The sequence below is a fragment of the Lichenostomus cassidix genome, chromosome 3 (genome assembly GCF_008360975.1).
Source record: "Lichenostomus cassidix isolate B80296 chromosome 3, HeHo_3.0, whole genome shotgun sequence".
Classification (NCBI taxonomy): domain Eukaryota; kingdom Metazoa; phylum Chordata; class Aves; order Passeriformes; family Meliphagidae; genus Lichenostomus; species Lichenostomus cassidix.
The window spans coordinates 49,910,690-49,929,487 of record NC_139483.1 but is presented as its reverse complement, the minus strand read 5'-3'; the positions used below and the strand labels follow the sequence as shown (position 1 = coordinate 49,929,487).

General features: G+C 36.9%; 1 long non-coding RNA gene across 1 annotated transcript in view; it reads right to left on the bottom strand.

The window, feature by feature from the left end:
- Positions 1-5,089: 5,089 nt before the first annotated feature.
- LOC146439676 (uncharacterized) overlaps positions 5,090-18,798 on the bottom strand; it is a 37,372-nt gene continuing 23,663 nt past the window's right edge. The window contains exon 3 of the long non-coding RNA XR_014850876.1: positions 5,090-10,880. This is a non-coding gene — a long non-coding RNA (uncharacterized LOC146439676). The remainder of the gene's footprint in view (positions 10,881-18,798) is intronic.

Sequence of the window (18,798 nt, the reverse complement as noted above, 5' to 3'; positions counted from 1 at the left end):
CAATATTTCAAGAAAATCAAGCTGTGTTTTGAGCAAACTTGATTCAAGTTATGGAAACCATTCAAATTGTATAGTTTAAAATTATTCTTGTCACTAAACATAACAAAAATACTGTTGCCAGTCTGATTCTATTTTAGGAACCTAGTACTCTTCAATTTAACAGGAAAGCAAAACTCTGTGGGTGAAACAAAACCAGAAACAAAATTATTGACATGAAGGCAATCTGTTGAATCTCAGAGTCCTATCAGTATCTCTGTGAAATCAAACATGATATTCAGAGACAAGAGGAAGAAGAAACAGTACAGTTGCAGTTTACTGCTATAAAAGCTTTTCTTATTGTTTTCCTTTCAAAGCTATCACTTGTTCTAAGATTTAATTGGCTAGTTATAAAAGATGACAAACATCTATTATAGAAGCCAACATGGTACTTAGGCATATATATTTAGACCTTCGCATCTGTTCCTAAGCCCCCACACACTCTTAGATGCAAAGAGAATTTACAATCCAGTGGAAAACATTGGGTGTCAGATCATGTGATTAATTCAAAACACATTCAAAATAGACAAAGAGTGGGCAGAGCTGGAATCTAAATACAGCAAAAAAAAGCACAAGGAAAATATGTGGGCAGCTTCCCCTTGTGGTGGACAATACTATTTTTAAAGACTATGTTTACTATATAGTAAATTACTTATTAAAATACAAATTAAACTAATCAGGTCTTATGCTGAAGAAACGATCAAATACACCATGAAGAAGGTACTGTCTTACAAAGGGGGCATTGAAATACAGAACAGGATTACTGCTTCTCTTTGAATCAGCAGTATACACTTTTTTGTGCAATGTAAATTTATTGAATGGCAGTATAAAATATTATTAAAATTGTAAAATATTAATCCTCTCTAAAAGAAAATGGCATACATCATTATCTTGTTTAAATGAGGGGGGAAAAGGCAGCTTATACAATACTCCTAACAAGAGACTAGTGAATCTTTTTTTTTTCTACTATATCAACTGAAATACTTTTCTTTGCCACTAGGGCAAGGAAAGACTTTTGAAAGATCAATGTCACAGAATGCTCATGTCATATTTTTCAACCACAGTGTTCCTGAGCCTCTCTGACCATATATGTTTAAAAATCAGATGTGATAGTTTGTAATGTGGGTCTCAATAGCAACTAAGGTGAGTATCGTCTCAGCCACACCATAATGGGCAGTTCAATAAATGGTTCAGTATTTGTGGAAGACACTTTTGGCAGCGAATTGCAGGACTAAGAGTATTAGCTACTTGAATGAGCCTATTGGCTGAACATTGCTAAGTGCTCTTTAATAAGTGCTCTCTTTATTCTTCTCATGTGGAAGGCTGGATTACAAAGCTGATGGGCTTTGTAGGTGGAAGCAGGCAATTAAAGTCTTTTTTCAAAAGTGTAAACCCCTGTAAACTGAACAGGGGCATTTTGGGCATAATCTTCAGCAGGGCATTTCGTTTCTTGAATTTTAATTTAGTTGCTTTGAACTTTAACTTTGGTGTTGAATTGTTTTCTTCTGTTTTTATTGGCGTAATTTCTATGCAGACCTCCCACACATATCTAATACAATATATGTCATGTTGCACTGTGCTTTTCTGTTCTTTCAGGCAAAATTTGCATTCAGGATTGAGGTTTTTCTAGTCTCCATGTAATTCCAGTGCTCCTGAAAGGCCAGCTAACTGCAGTAAGGGGAAGACTGCTTCATTTGGAGGTAGTAAGCATGCACCATACGTCTTGGGCTCACCCCTGCATCTCCCATATTAGTCTGCAACACTTCCAGGAGGGACCTATTTATTTGCGGATCTTTCTAAACACAGGCAACTTGGTCACTGCCTTTGATCCCAGAAAAAATCTACCAGGACTGAGAAAAGTTTGCAGATATATTTCAGCTGGTCAACGCTCAGCCCAGGTGCACAGCTCTACTACTCAAATTTAGGCAACTGCCATGAAGATCCCTCCCTCTGAGCTAGACATCCTGGGTTCTGTTTGTAATTGAGAGAGGGGGTGAAGTCACTCTGAGATTCATCAGATCTACCATGAAGTGCTCACATTAGGAAAAGTTAAATCTTTGTGCTGGAAATGCCTAAGAGGCATAAAAGAGAAAGATGTCTGAGCAGGATGGAAGAACTATTGGGAAAGTTTTTTCTGGCAGATGGAGACTTTCCAACTGTCAGCATGTGAGAAAGTGGGAAGCTGGCAACAAAGGAAGGAAATGTGAAAGGAAAGAAGGAAATTGCTATTCAAAAAGAGGCTAGTCAAAATACATGAAGGCATGCACTACACTGAAATTCCTGGACTCCTAAATGACCAAAAATAAAGTATGTGAAGAAAACTGATGGTTTTCCCTGGATTGACTGGTTATTTTTCCTTCTGGATTTTGCTTTTAACTAACTAAAATGCAGGTGGCTCTGCAAAGCTTGTAAGTTTGACTGTTTTCACCATCAAGTGTCAAAGAAGTAACAAACTGTAAGCCAGAGCTGTGACAGGGTGAATCTTCAGGGATGTTTTCCTGGGAACCTTTAGATCCCAGCTAGTCTTGAAGACCTGAAGCTCTAAATTCCCATTTCTATCAGCTGGAAAGTCTTTTGGCCTAGAGAGCATGCAAAAGAGGCCACAGAAAGTACTGATCCTGGAATGTCCTTGGAAGATAAAGGCCCATGAACCCAAAACACAATGTGCAGACCCAATGCTAAAACTACCAAGTATTTAGCTGAAGTGCTTGGCCAGAATTCACTTTGCAGTGTTTGATCTTGTGCCAAAGTAGCTCCCATTCTCCTACAAGTGCTCCTTTAAAAATTTAAGATGGTATAAGAGGATTTAGATTGTGGCAGTAGAGCATTTAAGAAATAAAACAGCATGATCTAATAAGCAAAAATTTCCATTTCACTAACAGTATCACTGTGTCTTAAAACATTTGTTCTACTTTTTATAGGCCTCCAACACAGTGACCCATACAGCCAATAAGAGAGAATTTTGCTGAGTGAAACAAAGTATTTAACCATCTACAGGAAAAATGGGGAAAGGAAATTAAGAAAATATTTTGCACCTCAAGGTGCAAGTCTGAAATAGCGAGCATAATTAAAATCTAGAATAGACAATTTTCCTTAGAAGTAAGACAAATTTCATTGTTTTAATAATCTGAATTGCACAGTATTCTGCAGGTTATAATCTCAACATGGCAGAAAAATGGGCAAAATGACTTTATGCCATTGTTAATATCTAATTTACATTACACTAGAAGACAGGTGCTTGGTCAATGTGAATTTGCATAGCTCCATTGAGTTCAATGGACCCTTGAAGATGTACAGGCAAAGAGAAGGAAGCGCCCTCCTACATCCACCAATTGGAGATTTATTAATTATGGAACAAGTGTTTATATCTCCATTTGAATGGAATACCATCTTATTTCTTTTGCTGCTCTTGAGCTCTTCGGTGTAAAGATATGAGAAGCTGGCCTTAATTCAGTTCTGAGGGCCTAACAATTTTTTTCAGAACCTCTAATTCAGTTCTTGAATTCTCAGTCTATAATGAATTGGAATACATGCTCTTGACGCACCATAACTGCATGATTACGTATGTAAAGAAGTACTCAGGATCTTAACTCTTCTGTCAAAATATACAAAATGCAAGTGCTAGGTTAAGAGCATATGTGAATGCCATCACAGAAGCTGATCACACATTTTCCTTTCAACACTTCTTTTCATCTGTATTTAGCATTTAGCAATAGTAACATACATTAAATGATTTGGAGCCTTTGCAGGTGTAATTAAGTGAATAAACACAAAAAGAATGGAGAACATTTACCTCTCTAGCAACAACATAATATTTATCTTTCAGATATTGAGTAAATGAATATTTGATCAGTACACCTGATTTATTTTCCTGATGTTACAAGGGTATCAAGCAGCCACAAAAAACAATTTTAGTCAAAACCTTAGCTAATATGTAATTTTCACAAACTGAGACAAAAACTCTTTACTTGAACAACAAATTTTGGAGAAAATTAGCAAAAAGTTTTATTTTAAAAAATAATTGAAATTTAGACGGAGAAAAAGAAAGTATATATGTCAAAGAAGACTGTGGTTCCAGGCAGATCCCTATAAAAAGTTTAAGGGCTTAAACTAATTATGATCTTCTAGAAAAAGAAGAAAAGTGGAATATAAATGTCCAGAGCTGTATTTATCACAAAAAAAAAAAAAAAAAAAAAAAAAAACTTAAAAGGCGCCTTTTAAACCCTTATAAATTTAAACCCTTATAAAATTCAACAAACCTTAACATTAAACCCCCACAAATATTAGTTGTTACCGCTTTCTTATCTGAAAATATTAATTACAACTATAAATAGTAATCAGCTGATCATTAGGACTGGAAGTTTTTTAATGATTTCTCCAAAGAATCGAAGATTAGTCACCTTGCCCTCCTATTTGGCTGGCCTGTCCTCCACAGATGAGGAAAAGCCTTTGGCAAGAAGCAGCTACTCCTGAGCCTCTGGCTTCACTATGTTCCCTGGCTCTGAGCTATCTGATCTTCCAAAGCCTCTCCTGATGAAAAGCTGGCTACCCTGCAAACCTTTAAAACAAGCACATGCCAGTACAGTGCAAAGGCTGAGTTGATTAATGCTTGTAAGGGTTTGCAAATATTGAATGTTTACATTCAGGAAAATACATCCACAGCTATCTGGGCCTTGGAAGCCAAAAGGCCCTCTGGCCTCCAGCTTGCTTGGGTGTTTGTTAGAACATGCTTTCAAGGCCAAATTTTGCAAGGTTGCCCATGCAAACTGGTGAGCCTTGTGAGCAGAGCTGGCACAGACATGTGTGGGTCATCTTGAAAACAAGTAACTTATGGTTCCAAAAGAAGGAATGAGAAAAAGAGAGGCAGTATTTCCACTGCTGCTTGATATTACCACATTCAAATTCCTTTAGTCTAACAGTAAAATAACAGTAAAATATAACAGTAAAACCTATAGGATTTACTTGATTGATTGGAGGCCAATACAATTACTTTTTTACTTTAAACCACTCCAGAGCAAAAAGAGAGATATTTTTCAACACTTTTTTCCTTTTATTTTTTTTTTTTCGCCAGACTTACAGGACTTTCTGCAGCTATATCCTTCTCCATATGATCATGACTTTTGTCAAAAGCCTCCTAAAATGCAAAGCAGTAAAATTTGCTTTAATTCGACACTGAAAATGTCTTGAGAGTCTTCCTTCTAAAGAGAGGATATATTTCTTAGCCTTGTTTTAAAAAAGAAAGGGTTTAAAATCACAGGTATAAAATTATTATTATTGTTCATATTTCAAAACTTACATCAATTTCACCAGCAGAAAAACTGCAGAGTATACCTCCATATGATAGACATCAGTCATGCTGCTCAAACAGATCTAAAAAGTGCTTGTATAATATGATGGAGGCAGCAGAATTTGGGCTAAGACAACATCTATGGCTGTGATTAATTAGACCCAGGCACCAAATTGATTCCACAATGATTGCCCGCCCATGTGGCATTTACCACATGGCTAGTATGGGAAATGGGGAGCTTTGCACAAGGCTGGAACAGTACATGACTCAGATGCTAATTGTCCAGAAACTAGTTCCCCCTTTTTATCCCATTGCTCAAGTCAACCACAACTAGAAGGCAGATCTGAAAATAAATAAGAGTAAATGGGGGACCCAGGGACTGACAGATCCAGGCATTGATAATTGATCATTGTTGCTGCTTGCATGATTTGGCCTCATATTTTTTTTTCAGAAATTGTTCCTCAAAGTTTCTCTGTATAGACAGTCCTGCTGAAAGCAAAGACCAGAGGTATACTGTGGGAGTTAGGAGTGCTCTGTTGTGGTTGAAAGAGGGTGAATATCAGCCCTCTTCTTCTTACCACAAACCCAGGTTTCCGCATAAGAACATCTGAGTCCAAGCAGGAAGGAAGTTGTGGTACATTTTAGTGCATATATGATGACATAAGGGGGGGACGAGAATTTCATTACTACATAAAATAACTGTCACATAATATAAACACACCTGACATGTTACTTTGCAGATGTAAGAAGTTAATCTACTACGCAGAATAAAAGAATCTTAAAGGAAAAGTGTTGAACCAGAACTGTGCTCCAAATTCTGAAATCCCACTTTCCAAAGTTGTTCCCTCGTGCCATATATTTATGTTTGCACCCTTCATCCATTGAAACACAGCTTCATTAGTCATGCTGGAAAGGCACACAGCAGTTCATGCATGGAGGTGCATGAAATTTCAGTTGTGCTGAAATGAATTGCTTGTGGTTGATCAAGGTGATAAAAGTGGGTTATCTTCTCTCCCTCTCATACATAGCTTCCTGCTCAAACACATTAAAAAACCAGAGAGCTGACACTCTGAGGAAAGTATCAGCAGTTTCCTATTTTAAATATCAGTGGAATATCATGACTGAAAAAAGGAGATGACCTGAAAAGTTCAGAATATTTCTCAGTCCTTCAAAGTTAAGATATCACATTTCAAAAACTCGATACAATTCCTTTAAAGGGCAGAAGTCAGAAAACTTGAAAGCAGCTCATCCATTCTAAGTGCCTACTTTCCAACTGAATAAGTCTTTTTCTAGGAGTTTCTTTGAGTTGGAGGTCTGTTTCTGAACTATATATAGAGATCACATCCCACCGCAATATTTGGAATCACATGTGGAAACCAGCTGAAACAGCTGTCTCATATTTTGAAGCCAGGCTATTAATTGTTAAGTACCCATCAGCATACAGGCATTCATCCCATTCACAAACCTGTATCTACAGAGCTTTATAACACAAGCAAAAATAAATATTCTATGAAACATCTTGGCATGGAGCATCATATCCAAAGACCATATTCTGCACAACCTTAAGCATGCCTGCACAGGGAAATTGCCCATTACAACTGCAGCAGAATAAGCTCTCCCTCTAAGCTCTACCAGAACAGCTATTCAATGAATACTTTGCTCCAGAATAAAAGTGATTTAATATCAAAATAATTATTCCACTGAGATTTACTTCGCCATTGGTAAGCTGGACAATTTCCTGTTTCCAATTTTTCTCTTCTAACAGGGATACCTACCTGAAAGTTTTAATTATGTACTAAAAATAGAAAAAAGTCAAATGTTGTTTGAGTTTTCATTATAATTCTGTTAAAATGAACATTATTTATTTGTTCAAATATGGCCCAATTTATGTGATGTTATTAATTATTTCTACACTGATAGAGATCTTGCAATTCAGCAATCAGTTACTGCACATCTGCAGCAAATATTGCAGAATAATTTGGTGGAGGGATTTTGTTCACAACATTGCTACACCTTCTAATAAAGCAGAACTGCCTTTTAGACTGGCTTCAATGAAATTGCTTCCTATGCATATATAAATAGAGACTTTATTCATAAAACTGGAAAGTCTTTTGGCACAGTCTCACTTCATTGGATATGATAATGTTTTATTTTTGTTTTAAAGACTTTATTTGCTAGAGAACACGTATTGGAATTCACTAAATAAATTCACATTTTAAAAAGGTTTTGTGCAAAATATTTTTAAAGGACAAACAAGCATGACTAAATATTTCTTTCATATATTCATGCCAGAAATGCTAAAATTCAAAGAGAGTTAAAGGTTTCAGTCACATCACACTTCCACTCTTACTTTTCCCTTTCTCCATCATGACCTTCTCCTCCCCTTCTAGGATAAAATAAGTTAAACAAGGACTGTTGACTTTGCATTGTATTTTCTGCTTGTTTCAGTGTCACATCAGAGGCTTATTGTAGTTCAAACATTTATGATGGAACTTAATCTTTTGAATAATATAAATATCTATGATTGAGGCTTTTCATATACCTATAATATGAAGTAGTTAAAGCAGCATAAGTTTGAACAACTGAAGATCTTTTGTCTTCCACTACTTCCTCTATGGCATTGATGAGATATTCTCCCACAATGGGTTTAGACCCATGCTGAACTAATATTTGAAGTGGTGACTTGAGGCCAAATTGACAAGAGAAGAGGAAGCAAAATTTCTCAGAAAAGTCCAGTCTCCATAAAGTTCATTCCTCAGCTACTTGTTTGAAAAGTAAACCAAGGAGATAGAGTTTGGTTAGCTGATATAAGTGCAGATCCTTCAAATGCAACAATGAAATTATCTGAACAAGCCTTGTGATATCCTTATACCTGAACACCCCTAGAAACTTTGGATGCATTTAATCAGCCTAAGGACTTATCTTTTTCATATTGACAATATTTGAGGGGAAAACCCAAATCCCAAAAAAGGGGTAGACAGTTGGATAAAAAAGAGAATGAGCAATTGCATAATTATTTCAGAAAAGGATATAAGAAGTTAGTATAGATTCCACATTTATATAAACAAAGTTTATACTTGTGTCCTTGAGCAGAAAAGAAATACAAAGGACCAGTCCTGTGGTACTATGAAGTCTCAATCTCCTTTTGCAGGCCATAGCCATTAACCCTCTTTTAAATCTGGGAACTTGATAACTCTCTTCAGTAACTGAAGAACTAGAGTCATTCTGAAACAGCTGCCAGAGGATTACTGTTCACCCTGGAGGAGACACATAAGGTACTGGTCATCTTGCTTCTACTGGAGCTTGAACCACATCTGATCTAGTGGGAATCATTAATCTCCACATTATTAGCCATTCTCCCCCACAAACCAAGCCAAGCTACCAAGCTCCAGGGGTTAAACTCAGAAAAGCAATCACTATTGTGCTATCATTGAGAGTCATAAAATCATCACCGAGTTATAAAATGAACATTTTTGTTATTGATGTTATAGCTATTCTAGCAAGCTGAAAATTCATTTATATGCTTGAAGTTCTGTTTCTGTGTGGGTCGGCGTCTGTTTAAGGTCTAAATATTTATTAGACCACTGTCACTGGAGAATGACTCTGCACCTTCTGTTAGCACTCAGGTAGGAGTCCAGAAACTAAGCTCCCAGGCTTCAAGCTTAAACTGTAATATTTTAGTTAAACAGATTCTGAGTGTATCTTTTGTAAGATGAAAAATCGGATACCAAAAGTGTGATAAGAAAGAGAATTATTGTGTGAACTTTGACAGGGGAAAACAATAAAACAGGCATCTACGAACTCCTTGCTGCTAAAATTTTGGAAGTTATTCTGATGCCTTTCAACAGCAACTTGAGTATGTATGCAGTTTTAAGCACCTATGAAAAGGTGGGAGGGGTGATGCGGGGGTGTTGAATACCACTAGCATTTAAATGTCAACCCTGGCTGCCTGAAGAGGTATTTATGTGCCTACATTCTCCTTGTGAATCTAGGTCTTTAATGTTTAATGTGGATGTTACTGATTGCTAGAGTGAGATGAATAATTCACAATTAGCAATGTATTCATCCAGCCTAGCTATTTCTGCTTGCAGAATGTGCAACAGTACATCTAGATTTTCCTGAATTTATTTGCTTTATTCCTTTAGAAGGATTGCAAGCAGCTTCTGTCAGAGATTTGTCCATCACAATAGAATTCTGAGCTTCATAAATTAAACTGTAAGAGTTCAGATTATTCGGTGCATTTTTCTGATTTCTGAGCATGGTTTCTAATAGGTTTTGAACCTCTTGGGGGAGTTTCAGCAGATAAAGAAGATTAAGAAATTTTAGGACAGTTTAATTCTTATCGTCTTTAGTCACAAAGCTTTTCAGGAATTCATACCCACCAAAATTAGTTTGCTGTTGAATATCTTTCCTGAAAACTGAATTGAAGTTACTTTTTCCTTCACTATGTTGGAAAGTCTTTGCATAGAAGACTTGTTAACTTGAATAAGGACAGGGGGGAACCATAGAAGCCTGATAGATCAGTCTCAGTTGCCACATTTTGTTACATACATCTTCATTCTCTTGGACTGCAAATTTTCACAGTCAATCAATGGCATTGCTACCTCCCCATCTGTAGAAGTCACCCATTCTCAGTGGGACAGCTGGATGCCACTGTTGTCCATCTCTCTGAGTTATGTGAGCCTCTGAAGCTGCTCTTTTATCTTGAAACATCAAACCTGCATGGCAACAGGAAGCTTTAATCCAGTTAGACAACAGACTGCAGTCTCTTAAGTACTTACAGTAAATCCCTAATAACACAAAAACTATTTTTGTATCAGTTTTGTACCCAGGTGTGCTGCTTCTCTGTTTCCTCTGCACAGTAATAAATGACACCTATTGTGCACAATGGCGCAAAAAAAGCCTGTTTGCTCAAGCCTTTGTTGAAAGCAAGTGCAAAAGGAATAGGAAATGGATGTAGAACTCAATCAAAAATGCACAGAAGATATTTTAGAGTATTTGTCTAGCTCTTAATGATTAAACAACCAACATGTCAAGCAGTTGCCATGCAGAATACATTCACTGTTTTTTTGGCAGTTAAGGCACCTAATGTACTCCAATGCAAAACGCTGATGTTTTATTAACATATCAAGCTTTTTAATGTGTCTTTAATTAAACATTAAAAAAATTCTCCAGGATAAATGTTTTGATAAAATTCCAGTATTTGTCACTGCTTTCCAACCATGTGCTTTATCCACTATATCTCTACAGAACCAACTGCACTGTAGCAATGGGAATACTCTAAATGTCCATCTTGGTTTTAGAATAACAATTATTTTGCTTCAGTTTTTTCTCTGGACAGTCTCATCTCTTCTTTCTCTGGAAGTGGAGAGGTTCATACTGTGTGAGGTTTCAAACAGGCAACCTATTTACAATCAGAAATCAGGCGTTTGCTTTTTTAATTAGATCTTGGCCAAACCTGGGTGGATTCAAGGTGGACACATCACAGCAGATAGAGCAGAGTCTCCTCTAGAACTGTTCACAAGGACCCTCTTCACTCCATGAAGTTTACAGAAACCTTGAAAATATTAGAGAACACTTCTTATATACATATTTTGTGTTTGTTATAGCAGCATATTTTGACGTTATGCCACTGGGAATAAAGACAGAGGTGAGTAACATGTAATAAGTGATCCAAAAAATATAGCAACTAAATTGCTGCCACAAGCAGCTGCAACCGAATGAATATTAAAACCTCTTTTGATGTTCAACTTGTACTAGCACTTACATTTCACATACCATCCAGCTTGGATAATGGTAACATCAAACTCAAGTGTCTGTTTCTGGTTAGCTTTAATTTCATAAGTTTGCATGCAATGTTTCAATGTATCAGTTCAAATTTCCTCCAACTCGAAAGAATATCTAAAAGCCCCTAAAATGCTTTTCCATATAATAAATAAATAAATACAGAGATATATAAATTACAGTTCATGGCTATTTCTGCAACTAGTTGATGGGAGAACTAAAGTTTCATTATTAGAACTCTTAAACTTAGATCCTCCCATAATTTGAGCATAAGAGTAATACTTACAGCACACAGGTGATACATAAACCTTTGATGTGGATTTTGATTTAGGAGAACCTAACTTAGACTCCTGGCAATATCGCTGCACTGACAATGGATCACAAGAGAGCACATCCAAGGGAATATGCAAGTGAATTGCAGTCCTTTACATTTCTGTTTATAGAAATACTAACATGTGGTGCTTATCCAAAGTGGCTATGTTCCAGTACATTTCATAGCCTAACATAACTAAGAGATGTTCATGCCTTTGAGCACATAACATTAGAAAAACTACAGTTGCTACAATAGGTAACTAATCAAACACATGGAAAAATAGTTCCACAAAAATTTCAGAAGAATGAAGTTTTCCCACACCTGTGGCAAAATAATACAAAAAAAAAAAAAAGAGGGTGTTTTAGAGGAATTTTCTTGTCACAAAACCCCATATTCATAAGATCTAGACTGGTCTCCATGGGATGAATACAAATACAGTGCTAGAGTTACAGTAACTCCCTCTCTTGAAGAAGATAATCTGACAACAAACTCAACTGACCTTTCTTTCATTGGCAAAAGCTTCTTGAAATCCACAGGTTTTTGAAACTTTTTGCAAGTCTTTTCATCAAAGATCATAGAACCATTAAGGCTGGAAAAGACCCTTAAGATCATTGAGTCCAACCATTAATCTGCCACTGTCATGTCCACCACTAAACCATGTTTCCCCAAGTGTCACATCTACAGTTTCTTTCAACACTGTCAGGAATGGAGATTTCACCACTTCCCTGGGGAGCCTATTCCAAAGCCTGGCCACTCTTTCAGTGAAGAAATTTTTCCTAATGTCCAATCTAAACCTTTTCTGGTGCAACTGGAGGTTCTTTCCTCTTGTCTTATTGCTTGTCACTTGAGAGAAGCAGCTGACCCCCACCTGGCTACAATATCCTTTCAGGGAGTTGTAGAGAGCAATAAGGTTTCCCCTGAGTCTCCTTTTCTCCAGGCTAAACACCCCCAGCTCCCTCAGCTGCTCCTCATGATTTGTGCTGCAGACCCTTCACCATCTTCATTGCCCTTCTCTGGACATGTTATGGCACCACAATGTCTTTCTGGTAGATCTACTGTAGCTCCATAAAACACTATTTCTATAAGACTCAGAACCTTATATTCCTGCAGTCTTCCAAAGAGAGAGGCTTTCACTTGTAATGTTCATTGCTGCTAGGTAATATGCGCCCATAATTTTAGATTTCCTGCCAATAACTCTTTAAGTGATAGATCACAGCTGCTTAGCTCTTAATTTAAAAAAAAAAAGCATGACAATTCTAGTAAATCAAGTTAAAATTTCTACCAGTTCAATTTACTCAACATTCAGAGGTGAATCTAGTGACCTTGGGATTTTCTCTTCCTTTGATGGTTGAAATCAGGTGTGTGGTCCTAATAAGGACCTTTTTTCAGAAGAGAAAGGGAAAATAATCACTTTTTCTCAGCATCTTTCTCTAATCTTGGCCTAGAGATCCCATTAATGAGAGTCAGACAACGGTGCATTCCACTCTGCTTGTTTTCTCATCAGCTCTCCTGATTGACTCAAGTATCTCCTGATTGTGATCTCTCATGAAACTTGAAGTCAGTAAGCATTCTAGAGATCTAAATGTGTACTCATTTGTTATCTAAAAATGCTTTGGTTTGTTTGCTTTTAATGCAGGAGTCCTGGGGCAGGGCAGCTCTGTACTCCAGGACTGGATAGACAGAGCCTTTCTGCATGACCTCAGCCCTATGTATTTGCACTGTAGATTTACATTCCTGTGCTCAACAATGAAAAATAATCAGGTAGCTACACCTCTCTCACAATTTAGATAGTTCCTATTCATTTGTATCCACTTTAGTGGTGTTTATGTTCAGCTGGCACTGGTGAACAAGCCTACAAGGGAATTCTGGACAAGGTATGAATTGAAAATTTAAGTTTCTAAGGGACTAATCTGCCTAAAAACTGAGTCTTCAAGATACTAGCTGAGGCAAAGAAAATGCAAGGTGATTAAGATCTCTAGATACCCAAGGCTGCCTTCTGAAATCATACACTTCTAAAGGAAGGTCACATGGGCACTTGAAAGTGTCCACTATAATGATTATATTTAATATCTTTGCTTTGCTACTGAGTATTCAGGAGCCAGTCCTGTGAATATGAACTCTGACAAAAATAATTTCATTCCAGCATACCCACTGGCTCTAGTGGCATCACTGTTTGATTAAGCATTCAGCCCAAGAGCAGGAAATTGCCAGATCAGTCCAAAATAGTGGCAGGAGTAGGAAATGCTTGTAACAAAAACTGGCTATTAGAACAGGTGGCATAAGAACAGAATCTCTTCTGATTGCTTCATAAGTATTAACTTATGCTTTTAGGCCATTTGAATATTTTCTAAGAAGACTGACATACAAAATCTGAATATTTCTTGCTGTTTTCTGCGTAAGAACAGTATGCAGTTTCAAGCATCAATTAGATTTTCTCAGCTGTTTTAGTGGTTATGTAGACCCACAAAATAACCTGATTGTGCTATAAAAGGCAAATAGTACATAATATATAACATGCTAATTGCATGTCATATAATCTCTATATTTATTATTTATATTTATTTTTATTCTACATTATTATTCTATATTATTTATCTATATTTATATTTATTCTACAAAATGAATTGTAGAATAAAAAAATTCCAATACTGTCACACATGTGGACAAAACTTGCTCTCTGACATTTCCTGAAGAATGTCTTTTCTTTAGAAGAGTTAGGATTTGAACATTAACATTCATAATTCTTATTAAAGAAGTGGACCTGTATATCATGAAAGAATCAGAATTTTCAGTGGGGTTTTCCACCTAAATAAAAATATTTTAATACCTGTATTAATGTTAAGGGACTGAAAATAGATTTGAATAGCCAATTTACCAAGAGGTTTCCAGGACTAGCTAAACTTGTCATAAGACCAAGGAATTGCTGTAGAAGTGGCTTTTTCCTAGAGGCTGATTAAGATAAGATTACATTTAATTACTGCATAAATAGGATACCATCACATATTTCTCAGCATATGTTCTCACAGAAGATAAAGGTTACTTTTGTGTTAATTTCCAAACTTGTTTTATACATAAATTATCATTGGATGGAATTAATTTGTCATTTTCTTTCAGGAGAAAAGATCTTCAAAGTGTCACATGCAGCAGGTAGAGTTTATTTTGTCTGAAATGCAGAATTGCTCCAACAATCTTCCTGGGAAGCTTCTTAAATCTGTGCCCAGTTCAGAATGCAGAAACATGGGGAGGGCTCTGGTGAAGGTGGAAATGGTGAATGAAGGGTAGTCAGGTACAGATTTATTGTGCATGAGGTGGGGGCTCTTTCTTTGCCACAGATAAAGTGTACTGAGTGTCACATTTGTCACAGGTGCCTATTGCCCCCATGAGCTGGCAGCCTCCCAAGTATAATTGTTTAGACACAGGAAAGACAGAGTTGTGCAGATGTTGAGCAATTGTCGATAAAGATCAGGTGAGCTTCAGAGAGGAAAATCCCAGTAGCCTAGCACAGTATTTCCATAACACAAGACTAATTTTAACCTAGTAAGTTAAACATTGCCGGAGAAGACAAACAGTACAGAAACACAAAATGAGGTCAGGAGATTAAAATAACAATGCCAAACACAAGTGCATGAGAGCCCGTACTTCAATGAATGGCTTGCTTCTGATATTTTTTTATAGTACAAGCTTCAAAGCAACTACAAGTACCTTTGAGTTCAGTTTATCCTTTGGGCTACTATATCCTTTTTACTTTTTTGATCAGCTGAAATACAAGCAGTAATACTCACCATTTTCCTCTCACAGTATTTATGGGAGACCTGCTGTTGTGGGCACAAACTGCAATTGTCATATTTACCCTACTTGTCCCCCAGAGCTACAGGGTGAGCAGGCAGGCAGACACACTCTCCTCATCTCTGACACATCTCTGGTACCTCTTGTCTGCCAAGCAAAGGCAGGGGCATCACATGGAAAGGCAGTGCAAATAGCAAGCCAGCTTACTCGCTTGCATTGCTTCAGGTCAGGAGTCTTGGGTGGCTCTGGCTTAGTCAGGTGGAAAAGGCTCATAAAGAAAGGCCCCACACTACCCAAAAACACATGAGGAAAAACAGATGGGTAGGCAGATAGACACCAGCTCAGCCCTGTCAGAGTTTATACAGACCAATACTTAAGGATATACAGCATAGGGAATCAGGTGTCCAGTTATTGGTAAGCATTGTTGGATGGGCTGCAGGTAATTAACACTGAGAATAGGAAGATAAATTTGAAATTCCATACATTCAGCCAAGAAATGTAATTTCTGATATTTTTCTTCACACATATTCAGTCTGTCCTTCACAGAAGAGAAAACACTGCAGGGTAATCCCTGTAATATTTCCTAGAGGGTCTGACAAATGGCAGTTTACTCAGCATTACTCCTTCATGCAGGAAGGAGAAAATACCTAGAAACAATTATTAGTGCTGGGTATTCATATACTAATATATCAAGGACTGTTAGTACTCACAGGCACCTTCACTGCTCAAAAGGGCTTTTAAAATGAATACACTTTTTATAGTATATTTCCATTGGTTAGTCTTCCTTCAACCTGACGCTTTTAATTTTTCTCCCTAAAAAACCCATTTATCCAAACCTACTTCAAAATTGACTGGTTGTTATGCAGGGGGAAATTAATTGTCATATTGCTACCAACTGTAACCAGACAATTAGTGTGGTCCAAAGGAAAACCCATCCTATCTCTTATACCAAGGTTGAAGAATAGACTCTTGTATATAATAAACAGCAACTCCACCTAGTCTGCTTTTTCCTAAAATCAAGACCTGTTTACTGGAATTTATTTTAACTGTATTTCATTACTGAATATCATAAAAAAGTAATAAAAAGATACATATTAGTTTCCCTCAAAGTGGTGTGAAAACACATCTTATTGTATTTATAATCCTTTTAAGCCATAACTTTATGATCAAACAGCTGTTGCAACAGTGAATTTTATCTTCATAATCTCAGCTAGTGATGTCTCTTAAAAGTTGATATTATCTTTTGGAATATTAATAATTTAATCTACAAATAGCTACACAATTTAGATGTACTATTAAAACTAAAGGACAATGCTGGCACAAGGACAAATGAATATAAACTGATTATGAATAAATTTAGGCTGGAAATCAGAAGAAGGTTTTAACCATCTGGGAACTGTGGTTCAAAAATAGCCTTCCCAAAAAAAAAAAAAAAAAAGAAGAAAATTGAAACAAACCTGTAGTGAGGGCAAGGAAACATTTAATTTCTGGAAGAATTTGATTCCTGCTGTCTCAGCAAATGTTGCTTTTGAAGGCATATGCTCTTTGGTGTTCTTGCTCAGTTTGGGAAGGTCTTTGAATTAACTAATTTTTTTAAAATTTTCTCCACATTTACTCTGTCCTTGACACTGCAATGAAGAACAGCATGCTTTAATGTCTATTTTAATACTTTCAGAAGACTTTTGAGTTTTGAACATTTTGTCATGAAAAGCTGAAGATCTCTTCCAAAAACTCCATGACATGTTCTTGGGAATTCCACATGAGGGAAATTACATGGTCACACTTGAGATAGATTTGTTCTTAGAGTTTTGTTCTTCACTACCTGTTCTAGATCACTATCAGCATTTTATATGTCTTTTCATACTTGTGAAAGCTCATTTATTTATAAGAGGGGATTTTTTTCTTGAGTAAAAGATGTAATTCATGTCTTTGACTTTTCTCATTCTCTCCTGTGTGGACTACTCTAGCCAAAGACACAAATGCTGACATAGAATCTTGTAGTTATTTCCATATGATTTTGCTAGCTACTATTTCAAATGAGCAAATTCTTTCTGCATGGAAGCAAGTCTTTCCTTCGGCACATTGTTTCCCCATGTCAGCCTGTACTCACAAAGCATTTGAATTTCTTACATCCTCCTGTTTGCCCTAATAACAGAAAAAGCCTGTACTCATGCTACTTGTCAGATCATTGGCATTTCTCCTCACTTCACTTGCTTTTTTTAAATTTTATCTTTCTATTCTGTATTTTTTCTTGTTTAGTTTTGCTCTATGTCTCCTTCAAGGACCACAGCATGTTTTCCTGGCTGTTATTCAGCATAAGTGTCAGGTCTCCGAATGCATTTCCTATTTACCTTCTATCCCTGCACCAAAAGTTATTTAATTTTTAATGAGAAAGTCTTTGAACAAGACTTTTTATCATTGTGAAAAATGACTGTATTGTTTTCTCTTCTTACTCAGTCTGAGCTTTTTGGAATATGTATTTCTAGAAAATTTATTAAGCTTTTCTGACTCTAGGTCTGCCTGCCTGTGGCCCCCCCCGAAGACTCAGAAAAATCAAACAGCTCACAGCTTCACAAGACAACTGATTGTGAGAGGCTATAACTTCCTCTTCTAGGAGACTTCAGACCTCCTGAAGATTTAACACTCTTACTGGCCAAGTGCTATGTTAAAGCCCCTTTGAAGCCACTCAGCACAGTCTTCTCTGGGAAGGCTTGAATATATTGTAAACACTTGGAGTTTTTATTTTCCCTTCACCTCTCTCTTTACTCAAGGCTTACCACAACTTTCTCCTATGCAGGCTCACATGTGTGCTTGCACAAGTTCTCAGGAAAACTCCACAGGCATATGTCTGTTAGCTTGGTAATCTTTTTCACTTTGAGCGACAATTAATTTCAGGAATAATAGGATACTGTGAACAAGAGTTTCATACATAGAATTACAGATTGCTGGTGATGATTTTAAAATAGCAGCAAAGCTCATTTTTTCTCCCTGTTCTGCTACAGACTTTACAGTGACCCAGTCATGTCAGCACTCCAGGTCTCCCAATGAATGGTCCTTCAAAAAGGTATGAAAAGTGTAAGTTCACCACTGATCGGTTGATGTTCAGGTGTTGTGCAGACAGGAAATAACAAACCTAATATAGCATCTCTGTCTGAATCAGAAGGTTCTGCTGATTAGAGCATGTAGTGAAAGACAAAGTGGGATGGTTTCAAACTGAGAGTAGCTTTAGAATAGATACAAGGCAGAAATTCTTTACTGAGGGTGGTGAGGCACCAGAACAGATTGCCCAGAGAAGTTGTGGATGCCTCATCCCTGGATGTGTTTAAGGACAGTTTGGATGGAGCTCTGAGCAACCTGTTCTGCTGAAAAGTATCCCTGTCCATGGCAGGGGGATTGAAAGTAGACGATCTTTAAAGCCCCTTCCAGCACAAGTCATTCCATGATTCTATGATTCTCATTGATAATACCTTTCTTGGATTGTTGTTAGACAATCAGTGGAAGGTTTTGAATGCACATCAATTTATTTGAATGTTCCTTTTTTCCTATCTAAATTTTACTGTGACTAATGTTATGGGTAAAGCAGCATAATCTT